The sequence below is a fragment of the Aphelocoma coerulescens genome, chromosome 4 (assembly GCF_041296385.1).
Source record: "Aphelocoma coerulescens isolate FSJ_1873_10779 chromosome 4, UR_Acoe_1.0, whole genome shotgun sequence".
NCBI classification, from domain to species: domain Eukaryota; kingdom Metazoa; phylum Chordata; class Aves; order Passeriformes; family Corvidae; genus Aphelocoma; species Aphelocoma coerulescens.
The window spans coordinates 31,826,138-31,839,740 of NC_091017.1; the positions used below are offsets into that span (position 1 = coordinate 31,826,138).

The window sequence follows — 13,603 nt, forward strand, 5'->3', positions numbered from 1 at the left end:
GCAATGGGAGCATGCCTACCCTCGAGACTCAAACCCGTTAAGAGTACAGATTTATGCCACCCAAATTCCCCAATGGAAAACATTCTCTTTATTTGAACTCTCGATTAAAGCATGGCTCCAGCTCATGCTTTCTGGTATGGAGGAAACTGGTAACCAGGGATTTTTGTAGGAGCCCCAGATAAGTCATCCAGCACCATCTTTTCAGGCAGGACCACATGTATCACCTGAGATCAAGCCTTCCTTCTAAAGCCCCTAAGGGTTGTTTTACAGCTGTGGCTTTTTACCTCCCAGAAGAATTGCTTTCTTGCCTGCTTTTTAATCTTATCACAGAAGGATTTTTTTCAGATTTTTAGAAATTAAATTGTTTGTTTGTTTTAGGGTTTGCTACCTGCACACAGCATGTGCTGAGAAGAGCAATGTGTTATTTTGAACCACGCTATCTTAAATATGATCGTTGGGACAAGATGTCTCCCTAACTTTTCTCTACAGATCTTGCAAATTATGATGAATTTTGTCAGATTTAAGAACCAAAGAAGCTTTATCTCTTCAAGGTTGAAAGATGAAAAAGGTTGATGCTTTGGAGAAAAACCCCATTTTAAGGATGGAGCTGGATGCAGTGAGGAGCAAATTCCCATTTCCAGCAGCATTTTGGAGCTTTGTCCATCCTACCTTGCCCCTCTGAGCCCTTGGATTCGTGCTGAGAGTATATATATTCCCCTATGTCCATGTTCAAGTGTCAAACTGTCACAGCTCTGACTTGGATCATAGGGAAGGATCAGCACACAGTGCTGAGCCAAAATGACTTATTTTTGGACAAACATCCCAAAAGAGAGCTGGCTCTGGAAATTTCTCTGCATTTGTATTTTTCCAGGTTTGGGATGCCCTATCCTGTCCGTGTTTTTGCAAAATCTCAGTAAGCAATTAAGCAGTGTGTAATCCCATGGATATAGCACTGAAAGGGACGCGCAAAGGACAACATTCTTAGTACATGGCATTACTTAAGGGACAGGTTTGTGTAGCACCCAGCAAGAGTTATCTTCAAAAGCTAACTGCTGCTTTTTCTTACCTTGAAACCAAACTGCCTCTTCTTAAACCTTTCCTTTTTTTTTTTTTTTTTTTTTTTTTTTGTGGACCTGTTAGTGAAGGGGGAGGTAGCCCACTTCATAGCTTCAAACAAAGTAAGAAAAAATTTTTTTGGTTGGGAACTCCAAAAAAACCCCAGGAAATTCTCAATTTCCCATCCTGCTTTAGACAAGATTTCAAACCAGTTTTCTTCTCAACATTAAAGCCTCTTTCCTCTTTCTCCCCACTAAATATTTCTTCATTTCCAAAGTTATTCCAACTTTCTTTTTAAAGACACAAGATGATCTCCAGCACTAACAAGAAGTTAGCAGAGTAATCAATGAGAAGAGAAGGCTTGATGCTTCAGGCAAATTGGGTCTGAGCCAGTTAACTATTTATATGGAAAGAAAGAAAAACTCTCCTCACTTATGCATCACCTGTGCTGCAGTGAGGGCTGTGTTTGCTATAAGAGTGCAGTTTGGGCTGATGCTCTGTTTCCAAGTGTGTCCTGGAAGCAGTTTTGCGTGAAAGAAAGGACAGATTTTTTCAAGGAGTATATGGAAACATGGTGAAATCGGGAAACAAAAAAGAAATGCCTTGGTTTTTAATTCTGGGAGCAATTGCTTTCAACAATATGAAAAGCCTGTCCTCAAACATGGAATGAGAAGTTTCATTTTGAATCAAACAAATTGTTTTGGTTAACCTGAATTGTGTCATATGGTACTGCTCACATCTTCTTTTGTACACCATGGGTCCTTAATAAGTTGGAATAATTTGGAGGATTATTCTACAAGTGGAATAGATTTTGTAAAATATTTGCTACCATCTGTGGCTTCCCTTGCATGGCAAGCATGCAAATAAGAAAATACATTCTGAGGAGCTTTATGCAATTTTCACCCATCATTGTTCTCCTTGAACAAAACAATCCCTCACTCTATAACCCTGAGCATCAAAATGTTCAAGCAAGTAAGTAGTTCTGATAAAGTTGGGGCATTTGGACACTTAGCTTGTGGTTGAGGATGGGGATGAGAGATGAGAAATGCCAGGTGTTCACCAAGGCATTTGTTGAAGCCTGTGTAAGTACAATGAGCCAGGGACTGTGAGTTTGTGGTCTGCACCATTTCTTCTCTGTGCCACAGAGTGCCTGGCCTACAGCAGGATCCATAGTGTGAATACTTTTGCATTGATACTTGGTAAATTGATGCCCCATGGGTCTGTTTGTAAGACCATTCTGCTTTCATATTTTGTGCTGTCACTGACTTTGCTGGTACATTGGCTCAGGTAGACCAAAGCATTTTTTTCTGATCTTCTTTGTTGTTTTCCCTGGGCAGCCAACAGCTAAGCAGTTGTAGCTGTGTCAGCATTAAGCCCAGCAGATTTACACTGCAAGTACTGGCATGGTGATGTTTTTGCAGCTGCCCCTGGAGGCTGTGGATTCCTTGGAGATGCCTGGAAGAAAAAAACTGAGAGGAAGGGGAGTTGGAGAAAAAATATCTTCAAGAAACATCATTAGAAGTACTCCATGGGAAGCAGTGTGGGTGTCCTGGGGTGCTGGTGAGAGATTGATGGGGAAAGATAGTTTTATTTGCCAATGCTTGGATTTTGCAAGGCAGAGCTGCAGCTGAATTGCAGATGGGTAGTGCTTCCCATGCTGGACCTGAGGAAAGCCCTTTCCATTGGGTCTAATGGGGCCACAGAAAAACCTTCTGATGCCTTGCCTGAGATGGTGTTTAATTTAAAGGAAAAAGTCTTTCTGGTCAGAATGACTGCATGCCTCCCTTTGGGCCAGCGTTCGGTCATGGTATCAGATGCTGCTTAAGAGGTGCGGATGTAAAAGCCATCTGCAGTCACAGATACATGACCCAGGGGTTAAGTAATGGAGTAACATGCCAGCACAGCTGGCTGCTCCCTAAATGTGGACCCAGAAAATGTTTGATTCCATCTTTGAATTGCTTTGCTGGTGCTAAGTGGAGCTATTGTATTACCAGCAATTAAGGCACTTGTCCCCGAGGCTGCTCGGGTGCGGCTTGGCCCCAACACGCCAAGTGATGCAGGCTCATGTAGCAGGTGGGCTGACCTGTTGCAGAGGATGAGCATAATGGAAAGGTTTTCTTATCCCACTGAAAAATGCGCCTTTTTGGAACATTTTGTGAAAAGTGTCTCTGCAGCCTGGGGGGCTGCACCCTCTGCAGGAAGCTTTATATAGAGTGTGGGAAGAAACAGAGATTCACAGAATCACAGAATGCTTTAATTTGAAAGGGATCTTTACAGGTCAGCTTCCCTTCAATGAGCAGCGACATCTTCAACTAGATCAGATTGCTCAAAACCCCATCCAACCTGACCCAGGCAAGGGGCACCTATGACCTGTCAGTCATAGTGTTTAAGCACCCTCATAGTAAAACATTCTTTCCTTGTATCTAGCCTGAATCTACCCTCCTTCAGTTTAAAGCAATTCTCCCCTGTCCTATCACAACAGGCACTGCTAAAAACTTGCCACCCCAGGATGGCTCACTGCTTGGCTTCAGTTACAGACAGACTTTCTCCAGCCAGTTCATAGCATCTGCAGCACTCATTGCAATCATTTTTATTCTGCTCTTTTGAAAACACCCTTTTCTCTAGCAGAAGATAGGAGAAATAATGGTTTCCCCAGACTTACATGTAATGAACATGGTATTTCATACATGCCTTGGAGAGTTGAAAAAAAGGGCTGGTTTGAGTAAGCTGTGTGTAAGCAGTTTTTAATAAGGCATATTCATGTGCCGAAGTGAATCATTCTGGTCCATTGGGTAAATATGTATTAAAGTAATTTTCAAAATACTTTTCTGCAGCCAATGAGCTGGAAAGGGTCAGTCTAACCATGCATTATTTTTCAATGCATACATTTATTTTTGGAAAAGAAGGAAGAGCAAAAAATTCTTCTGTTTACCTGCCTGGCCAAATGCATCTTTAATTTCTTCAAGCACAGCTATACTATTTGGACGGAGAGTCAGCAATGCTCTTTCCTGGTGTTGAGATTGCTCAGTGAAGGTATCCAGATTCACCACACAAGTATGAGGACTGAAACCACATCTCTCTCTGTCAGCAACAGCTCCAATTGTTTTTGGCATGAATTCCCAGGATACAGGAGGCCTTGGAGCAAGCCCAAGGGAAATGGATGAGGTACTCCTGGTTTGAGGTTGTTATTAGGATTGTATGTGAGCAGAAATCCAGTGGCTTGGACTTGATTTTTTCCAGCATGAAGAGCAGGACTGGAGCACCTGGAAACTTCTTGGCAATTTCGCATAGTGTGTGTGTGTAGGCAACAGCTGTATGATATTTTTTCAGCATCATGGTTAGTCTTTGGTCATTTAAATTCCAAAGAGGTAACTCTTTAGGAACCTAAATTTATCTTTTGATGAGGGTAAAACATGGACAGTACCCCTATTTTTGAAGGTTTGCAGCAGGGAAGTTGGAGTCAGTAGCAGAAGTGTGATTAACCTTGGATTCATTCACATGTTTTCAGATCGATTTTCATTTTGCAAGAGTAAATCATAAAACATCTGGGACAGTTTGACATACACATGCAGGCAGCAATTAGTCCTAGCCTAGGGGCAAAGGGGCAGAGAGGGAGTTTTTGCCAAGGTCTGAACATTTGTGGATTACTTTGTATTTATTGTACATGCGTGGACTTAACACCTGGAAATGGAGGCAGAACAGCAGAAATGCCTGTTCTCCCCTTCAAGCGCCTAAACAACAGAAGCAATTAGTCATTTGCCTCCTCTGGAGAAAAGGAGCATTTAAAAAATATATCCCAAGCAGGAATATGCATGTGTGCCATATTCCATCATTAACGTATCTCCAGCCAGTGTACTTTATAAATATGCACAGATGGCTCTTGTTGCTGGTTAAGATTTACAAATTAGGCGGTTCATATTTTTAAACAAAACCTCAAGTGCTAAATAAAGAAAATGTCATGGCTCTTTAACAATGGGGAAAAAAAGTCTAGTTCAAAGGCACAGCTGTGGGACATCATGGAAGTAGAATAAAACAGGAGGTCTTTCCCTTCAGGAGCTGGATATCATGTATTTAAACCATAATTTTTGTGCTTACAAAGAGAAGTCTGAGTCTGGTGTCACCTTATGGACCTTCTGCCCCCTCAGATGACTGGAGGGGCTGAGAGCCATGGGTTGCTTTGCATCTGTTATCTCCCCTGAGTGCTGGTGGGTATGTTACAAGAGCAGCCAGCAGCTCCAAGAGAGTGGGGACTGTGATCCTGCAGTAGCAGAGCAAAGAGAGATGCTCTGTCCCGAAGAATCTGCTCTCTGGGGATGGTTATATCCAGGTTTGTGTGTGTGTACATATATGTATGTGAAAAAAACCAGTATACCCACCAGCATATTTGGGTGATGACAGATGGTGTTAATGGTGATAATAATTATGCACCATTTTCTTTTGTCTGCATTTTTTTCTCACCATTGCAGTGAAACGGACATCAAACTGTTCCTGTCTGTGCCTTCCTTCATACAAACAACTGGGGGGAACCCTTCACTTTAGTCATTATTGAAAAGAAAATACTAATGAATTAGGTTGAGGGAAAAAAAACCAAACAGACACTAATTGAAGCAGTGCTTTAAAGTTAGTAGAATTCTCTGTGTTGTGTATTTGAATATTTTAAATTGTTTGGTCTGTGTTAACCTCCTTCTGACCAATGTGTGAGGTTCCCTCAATTCTGTAAGATGCAGAGCTGGGAAATAGCTGGCATCTTGTGCCAATATGGTGAAGTGCCCAGCTTCTTGTTTTTAGTGTGCTTATATGTCTTTAAAAAATATACTGCTGTATGACAATCTTTTAAAAGAGGTAAAGCTAAGAGGGTAAGGTCTGTATCAAGCCCCTAGGAAGATGTTTCTAGAATAAAACTTTCGTTTTCCATGGTTGCCCTTCAAAATGAAAGATGTAGGAACTGCCCAGAAGCTCTGCCCATTCCATTTGACAAAGAAAAAACCAAAAAGTGATTTGATCAAAGACTGAATATGGCCATGTTTTCTTCAGTTGAGCAGACAAGGGTGCGATGAGATCTGAAGGCTGAAAGCTAAAAGCTACAAAACAGAAGGCAGATTTTAGCAATGAGGGAATTAACTCTGGAAGCACCTCACTGAGATGTGATGTGTCCTTTTACCTTAAGTCTTCATAGCAAAGCTCTATGCTCTCTGAAACGTGTGGTAGGACTCAGACTAAAAGTTTCCAGCCCAGGTGCAGGCATAGCTGGGTAAGAAGTTCCCTGCTCACTGTTTGTAGGTTTCAGACTCTCAAATTTCTTCCTGGCTGAGTTAGTTCAGTGTGTGTGTGAGGAAAAAATACAAAATCTCCTTTCAATCTAACACTGGGAAATAGTTTCAGAAGATCTTTGCAATCAGCTCTTTTTTTAGTAGTTCCTGATGGTTTCTTTTCGTGATTTGAACTGTGCTCAGCTGAGTGAGGTCCAAGAAACCAAACTATGCTGAACTTCACAAGACCTCTTGTCTCTCTGGATTTGCTCCCCTCTGCACTTCTTAATTTGATAGCATATACCCTGTTAAACAGCTGATAGATAGTCAGAAAATTCTTATTTTATTCACTTGCATAAATTAACACTTCATTTTTTTAACCATGCTCATCAGACATATTTCACATCCAAAGTGAACTTCATTTTTGGTAGTGATGATGCTGAACAACTCATTTTCATGGCACTTAGGCTTGCTTAGTCATCAGGAATAATCTTTTAATTGTTTTCCATCTCTCAGAAATGATAATTTAATGATGATTAACTTAAATAAGTCACAGCTGCAGGAAATACCCCTCAGCTCAGGCACGTGGCTTCTCCTCCATGGGCTGCACAGGGATCACCTTATCCCTTTCCTCGTTTTGCTTTCCTCTCAGCACTTTCAGGGCTGTTTTTCACATTTTCCCCCCCTCATTCCTCATTGTTTGTGCCTTTTTGCCCTTTCTTGAATGCATTTCCCCTGAGACAGCGCCAAGGGGCTGTGCAGTGCCCAGGTGTGGGGCTGCCGCAGAGCCGTCAGAAGTCCAGGGGAGCTCCGCTTCACAGGCCGGCGCCTGCCATCAACACAGAGCCACAACCATGGCAGTGTGAGGGCTGTGCAAACGTGCTGCTTTTCCACGTAGTGTTGGCTGAAGATGTCCTCCAGGGCTTCTCCCTCAGGTTGCCTTGTGTCAGCTCAGGAGTCTCTGAGGCCCAGGTGCGGCTGTTGTGTGGAGGCCGGGGGCTGGCTCGCCTGAGGAGGCATCCTGGCTTTACAGGAGGGAAGCACTCGCCAATCTTTCTTGACAAATTTGGTCTTAAGACTGTGAATGATAATTGATCTATAATTTTTTTTTTTTTTCTTAAAAAGGCTGAATTATTGCTTGATTTATTTTTAAGTAAAGTCTTCTTCATGTGGTCAAGCTGGTGACTTGAGAAAAAGCAAGAGGAAAGTGTGTGCAGCACCAATGCCCAAGGACAGCCTGGGGTTTGCTCAAGGCCTGCAGTGCTGGAGAGAGCTCTCCCATCCCTTCAGTGCTTTTTCCTAGTTTTATGACTGCAATTCAGGCATCTCCTACAAACAGTATCACTGAAAGGTATGTGCAGTTGGGTTTTATTTCATTTTTATTTCTCTGATGTCTAGTCTGGCTCTTTTAGCGGCTTGGCATTTCTGTATCTTAATCTTCTCAGTTTGCTAGCAAGGGGAGGAAGAAATGTACAAACACTGGAAAAAGACACGTTATGGCAGCAGAATTTTTTCCTGTGATAGCAAGAACAGCATTACATCCCATCCTTGTTGGTGAAGGGCTTTAGTTAACCTCTGGACACTCTCCTCCAGGATAAACCTAATTTTTTCCTTTCTCTGTGCTTCTGTTTTGCCCATGTTCCTGTAAGAGCTGGGAGAAGATTTTTTTGGTCAAAGAGGAGTGATTCTACCCTACAAAATTATTTGCTAGGTTAGAGGCTTTCAATAATGTACAGAAGAATTAAAACAGGGATACTGCTGTGAATGGCACAGGGAAGGGAAGCTGCCTTGAGGGCACATTCAATAGGCTATGGGAGCTGGGGCACACTTGGAGACCTCAGAACAGCCATCCAAAAAAGCCCCAAGTTAATTATCTTGCCCTATCTCCCTTTATCCACCAAGCAAGTGGCAACCACTGGAACAAATATTCAATAGAAATGCAGTGAGTGACTTTGTCATTTTTCTGATCCATCTTGTGAAGGGCCCAGGAGTTGAGAGTTCTGCCACAAAGAGAGGATTTTGACTGAACAAAAGCAAGAGAAAATCGGACAATTGAAGTCATATTGACCTTTGCAAGGTTATGTTCACCCCCTCTTCTGTCACCTGCTGGCATGGTCTGGGTGTGGGGAGGAGCCATATGTGGTCCACCCAGCCCTTCTGTGTCTAGTGTTTATCATGGTCGATGCATATGTGTTGAAAACCTTCTCCACATCTCCATGTGCATCTGGTTTTTATAGCTGCCATATGACTTGATTTCCCACAGGAATTCCTCATCTCTGATTTGTCTATGCATCTCCATTCCCCAGTAAGCATTTGCACTGTGGCTTTACAGTAAACTAAGTCTCTTCTCTGTGCCTGTAGCATTCAGTATGATGAGGCTACATGAAAGTCATCCATTTAAAATCATGGTTCATAGTTTTGTGGTCTTTGACTGAGATTTTCTGCACTGAGAATCTGTAGAAGTTACATTCATTTTTAGACAAATTGGTGAAGAAAACCAGGGCAGTTATTTAGGTGCCTGAGTACAAAGTCAGCTTTAAACACTGAGCTCTGCCAGTGTTGTCTCTCCTAGTGCACTGAGATGCACTCACTGCTAATTGCATAATAAATCAGGGCAAATTGCAAGGTGCTGTGGTGCTCCAGAGTGGCCTTTGCAAACCTGCAGTCTGTGCTCACCAAGCAGCCCTTGCCCTGTGTGAACTCACTGTCCTGCTGCTCCTGGATGTATCTGCTAAAATTAGTTATAAGCAGATAGGAAAAAGTGTGTGCTGGTGGATTGATGAACCAGGGGTCCCTGGGGTTTGAAAGCATTAATCCTTTTAATTTCAATAGCAGTGAAACTTTTTAATTGCTGAGATGGTCTTCCAAACATTCTCTAAGGGAAAAGCTGGTCTTCCCCCATTTTGAGGTTGGCTGTCTCCCTGGGAATAGATGGAGCTCATGGGAACTACAGGTAAGGACTGGACTGGATCTTGGGTAAAACTGTCCAGTATGTTGCAGCAACATGTCTGTCTCTTACTGTGGTGGATAAACCTCTAGCAAAGGATGAAACTCACACAAATGAGAGGCAGCTGTGGCTCCCCGAGCCCTAAGGGTTTCAGGGCAATGTGTGCTGGCTGCCTCCCATACCAGGAGCTGTTGCTGTCATGGGGATGATGGTGTGTTGCAGCACGCTTGCAGTTAGGTTTCATTTACAAATAATTTAGTAAGGCTCTTCTGGTTTTACTTATTTATTTTTGAAGGGCATGCCTTCCCTGCTGAGTTGTCAATTGCCAGGCATCTGGGGGTGTTTCCACCCTTTCATGGTGATCAGAGGAAAAAAGAAAAGGGATTGCAGCAGTGGTTCTGTGTCAGTCCTTGGGGATACAGTCCTCGGTGCAAAATGTATAAAGACCTTTTTATATGATAAATCACAGCAGGGACAGGCATGTCTGTCACAAACAGATTCCTACTCCATAAGATGCTGAGCAAACAGGGAACAAAACCTGGCTATTGTCCTAGCTAGGAGAGTGGGACAGTTCATATGTGACTTGAAATCTGTGAGCACAGCTCCTTGCATTGGTGCCAAACACAGAATGGTGCTTCCACCCCATGTAGATATCCTGAGTTTCAGAAGAGTTCCCAAACAGAGCCAAATTCTGTTACAAAGCTGCAAAAGTCAGAAGAGAATTTTTATGTATCTTTTGAATCAGATTAACTAAATTTAAATACTTTTTTCATGAATTTAAGACTTTATATTGTGCTTTATACATTTCATTTTTAATAATACCTTTTTTATTATACAGTTTCTAAACAGATGAAGTAAAAAATTATGAGATTTCAAGAAGCCTAAAATATCCTGTTCCCTTCTTCCTGTTTTTTTTTTGTTTTGTTTTTTTTTTTTGTTTTTGTTTGGTTTTTTTTCCCAATCAGGAGTTCATCACAAATGACCATTTCATAATAATGGCTATAATTTTGACAAAGCATTTGCTTTTTGATGAAAAACTGTTTTGGTAGAAAATCTCCAGACAGTGTCAGTAGCAAAGAGTCTTATCTTCTGTAGCTTAAATATTGTTAGTGTGTCAGAGTTTTGAAGTTAACTCAAGGATTCCGATTTTTTGGGGGTTCGAAATGAAGAAAGCCCAAAGCTGTGAAACCTGTTCTAGCTTTATCTGCACATGGCTCTGCCCCATTTGTTTGTTCCTTCTGAGAATGAGTGTGTGTGTGTGTGTGTGTGTGTGTGTGTTTTGTTTAGAGTTTTTTATAAGGGCAACTGGTGTACAAGCATACTGGAGATACACTATTTCTCCATGAGTTTCAGGCTGAAGCACAACCTGATTTATGAATGTTTTTCCCTATTTGTAACAAATGTTTTTCTATTGCCCCTATCGGCTGGTGACACCATTTCTGTGGTAAATGAACTGACACGTGAAGGTAATGATGACAAGGGGCTGATAATGGATGGTGAGTGGAAAGGGGGGGTTTAGTGCAACAACATGCCTTACTGAGGTTGATCCAAGGACACCTATCAATCAAAATCGTGACAGCAGTCAGGGAAATTTAATTGGAGATTCATTGAACCCTTAATGATGTGACAAAGAAAAATAAAGAGGCTAAAAAAGGCTTCTGGGCTTTTCTTTCCCTTCATTCTGCCAGTTCTCAGAAAGAGAAGGGGACTGTGGGATTGCCAAAGGCGCCTCTTGTCATTGCATCTCTGAGAGGTAATCATCATGCTTTGAAAGGGAGCCAAGTGGAGCCGGCATATATATACATACATATATATAGATATTTAAAGTATACATATTTCATAGCTTCAGTTTGGAAAGGGGGTTGTCAAAGACCTTTTCTTTAACTCATGTGGCAGGCCTACCTGCCTCTTGATTGGAGGTGTTAAAAGAAATGCTAACAAGGCTACGTGTGCCTTGCATGAAAACAGGGAAAAGCCATATATTGGTGTGGGCAGTGCTCCCCAGAGGAAGCTTTATTCCAACCTCCTTTCTCCTAGTCTTGTTTTATCACCAACAAACACGATGAGTTACTTTTGGGAGAGTGTAGTCTGTTGGTGTGGATGCTAAAGAGCAGGAGCAGAGGAATTTTCCAGCTGCTAAAGCATGAGAAAGGAAAAACTTCACAAATGCTTCAGCAGCTGGAAAATTCCTCTGCTCCTGCTCTTTAGCATCCACATGTTGGAACTTGAGAGCTGAGTTACATGCTTTGCAAATGACAGGCTAGATAAAAGGCTACCATTTCTTCTGAGCTGCCTTTCAAAACTAGCATGGGTACTTAGTGCATATGGATAGCTCTTCTTGTTTGGCTTTTGCATACATTTCCATGAATAATATATTATGATTATTTTAGTGGAATGCCCAATATGTGGGGGCGACTCTCTGCAGATGCAGAGGATCTGTTAATTTTTTTTCACCTAGCAATTCTCTTTCTTTGAATATTCCATGTAAGAGAGAGCTCTTTGGGCTGGAAAGACTCTGCTGGGAAAATACTTTATATATTTGATATACATTTGAGATACTATTACTTTTTTTTGTTGTCTGAAAAACCTATCCCCTCCCCTGTTTTGATTCAGCTTATTTACTTCAGTGTTGAATCTGGGTAAAATGACAGTGAATGGTGTGTTTTATCAGAGAATGGTGAATTTTATCTACATCTTTATGTTCTCTTTAGTCTGATCTGTTCCCACCAACTAAGCCATGTACTTGTACCTGTCTCAGTGATAGTCCTGAAGTACAGCAACAACTACTGCAGACACATCTAAATATTTGGGTTTCTGATATTTGTCTAAATACCTTCATATCTGGATATCTAAAGAGCTAAATATCTAAATATTTTGGCCACAAGCCAAGTCACTGGGCAGATGTAGCCATTAGTGTGATGGTTGGAATTTGTTTTGGCCAAATCTGTAAAGATGTGGGAAAAATGAAAACATAAAGAGAAAACCTTCTTGCTTTTCCCCTCCCTTCCTGCAGTGAGCTGAGAAAAGCTGATAGGAACCGATCAGGATGTAGAGTGTACGATAACACACAGTGTAAGATGGGATTCAATAATCCTCATCTTATCTCTTCTTATTTCTGAAGCTGGTGATGTGCATCGATAATTAAAGTGAATGGCAAGCTGCAGTGCCACCCTGACCTCTGGGGTACCCGTTGCCATTAATAATAATGCAGTCAGACAATAAGGTTTTAGCACCACATTAATACAGACAGGATGAGAAAAGGGGGATAAAGCCAAAGGGATAAGCCAAACCCCTTGGTTTCATCTGGATATCCTTTCATGCTGATCTCTCCCTTCATGCTCTTTGATTCCAATTATTCCCCCCTCTTTACAGGCAGGAATATTTAATTATGCAATGGGATGGGAGGAGCAAGGAAGAACAGATTTGGATCTACCTACTCTTTTTGGCTCTACTATAGTTGTATTTACTCCACAGAAATCCGTATTTGCCTTGTCAGAGACTGCATTTAGAGACCTTGCATGCTCAACTGGACCTGCAGCCTGGCTCCATGTAGTTTTACTCAAAAACTTAAGGGCCCATGCTGGAATATTCAGGCATGACTCTTCCTGCCAGGTGAGAATGTGGCTCACAGGTCCTTTGAGCTCGCACCAAAGCTTTCAGGAAAGAGCACTCCTCTGGTATGCTGCTGTCTGCCTACCTGTGTAGCTGAATTAGCCTGAGTTTATCACTGTGCAGAACTTTCTTGATGTAAAGTGAGAGCATCTGCATTTGCCAGCCTCCCTGTGCCTGCCCTAAAGCCCACAGACACCTGTGAGATGTAGTACTAGAAAAGTCTACATTAGAGCATGCATATCGTTCCCACACATAAAAAAAAGGTGAAGTTATTTATGAAAGCCTTCAGCTTTGCCCAGGTTCTGCTTTTTATCAAGATAGGTGAAGTTTTCACCACCAATTTTGATGACTGGTAGGCTTAGAATCCAAAGTCAGCCCTGCAGCAGTATCCTCTGCTACTCCTCTGTGTTCCACAGTTCAGCAAAATGCCTTGAACCCCTCATATCGCAGGGTAGAAATGGAAATTTTGTGTCAGATAATAATGTATATATATATCAAAAACTATTGCTGTCAGAACTGGAGCCAGCAATTTCTTTGTCCTGCCTGAGAAGGGGTTTCACAGCAGCATCCCACAGCAGCATCCCCCAGGAGCACAGCCCATGCGAAGGGGCCTCCTTTCGTCTTTGACTTTGCTGGTACTCTCCATGCACGACCAGTGGGACCGCACAAGCTGTCGCCATTAAGCTGCCCTAAGAGTCTTACCATCCATGCATAATCCAACCAGCCTCTGGATAATGTA

At 42.1% G+C, this 13,603-nt stretch overlaps 1 long non-coding RNA gene across 1 annotated transcript in view; it reads left to right on the forward strand.

Annotated features, from left to right (window-relative positions):
• The first annotated feature begins 8,963 nt into the window (after positions 1-8,963).
• LOC138109008 (uncharacterized) overlaps positions 8,964-13,603 on the forward strand; it is a 45,420-nt gene continuing 40,780 nt past the window's right edge. The window contains exon 1 of the long non-coding RNA XR_011150199.1: positions 8,964-9,258. This is a non-coding gene — a long non-coding RNA (uncharacterized lncRNA). The remainder of the gene's footprint in view (positions 9,259-13,603) is intronic.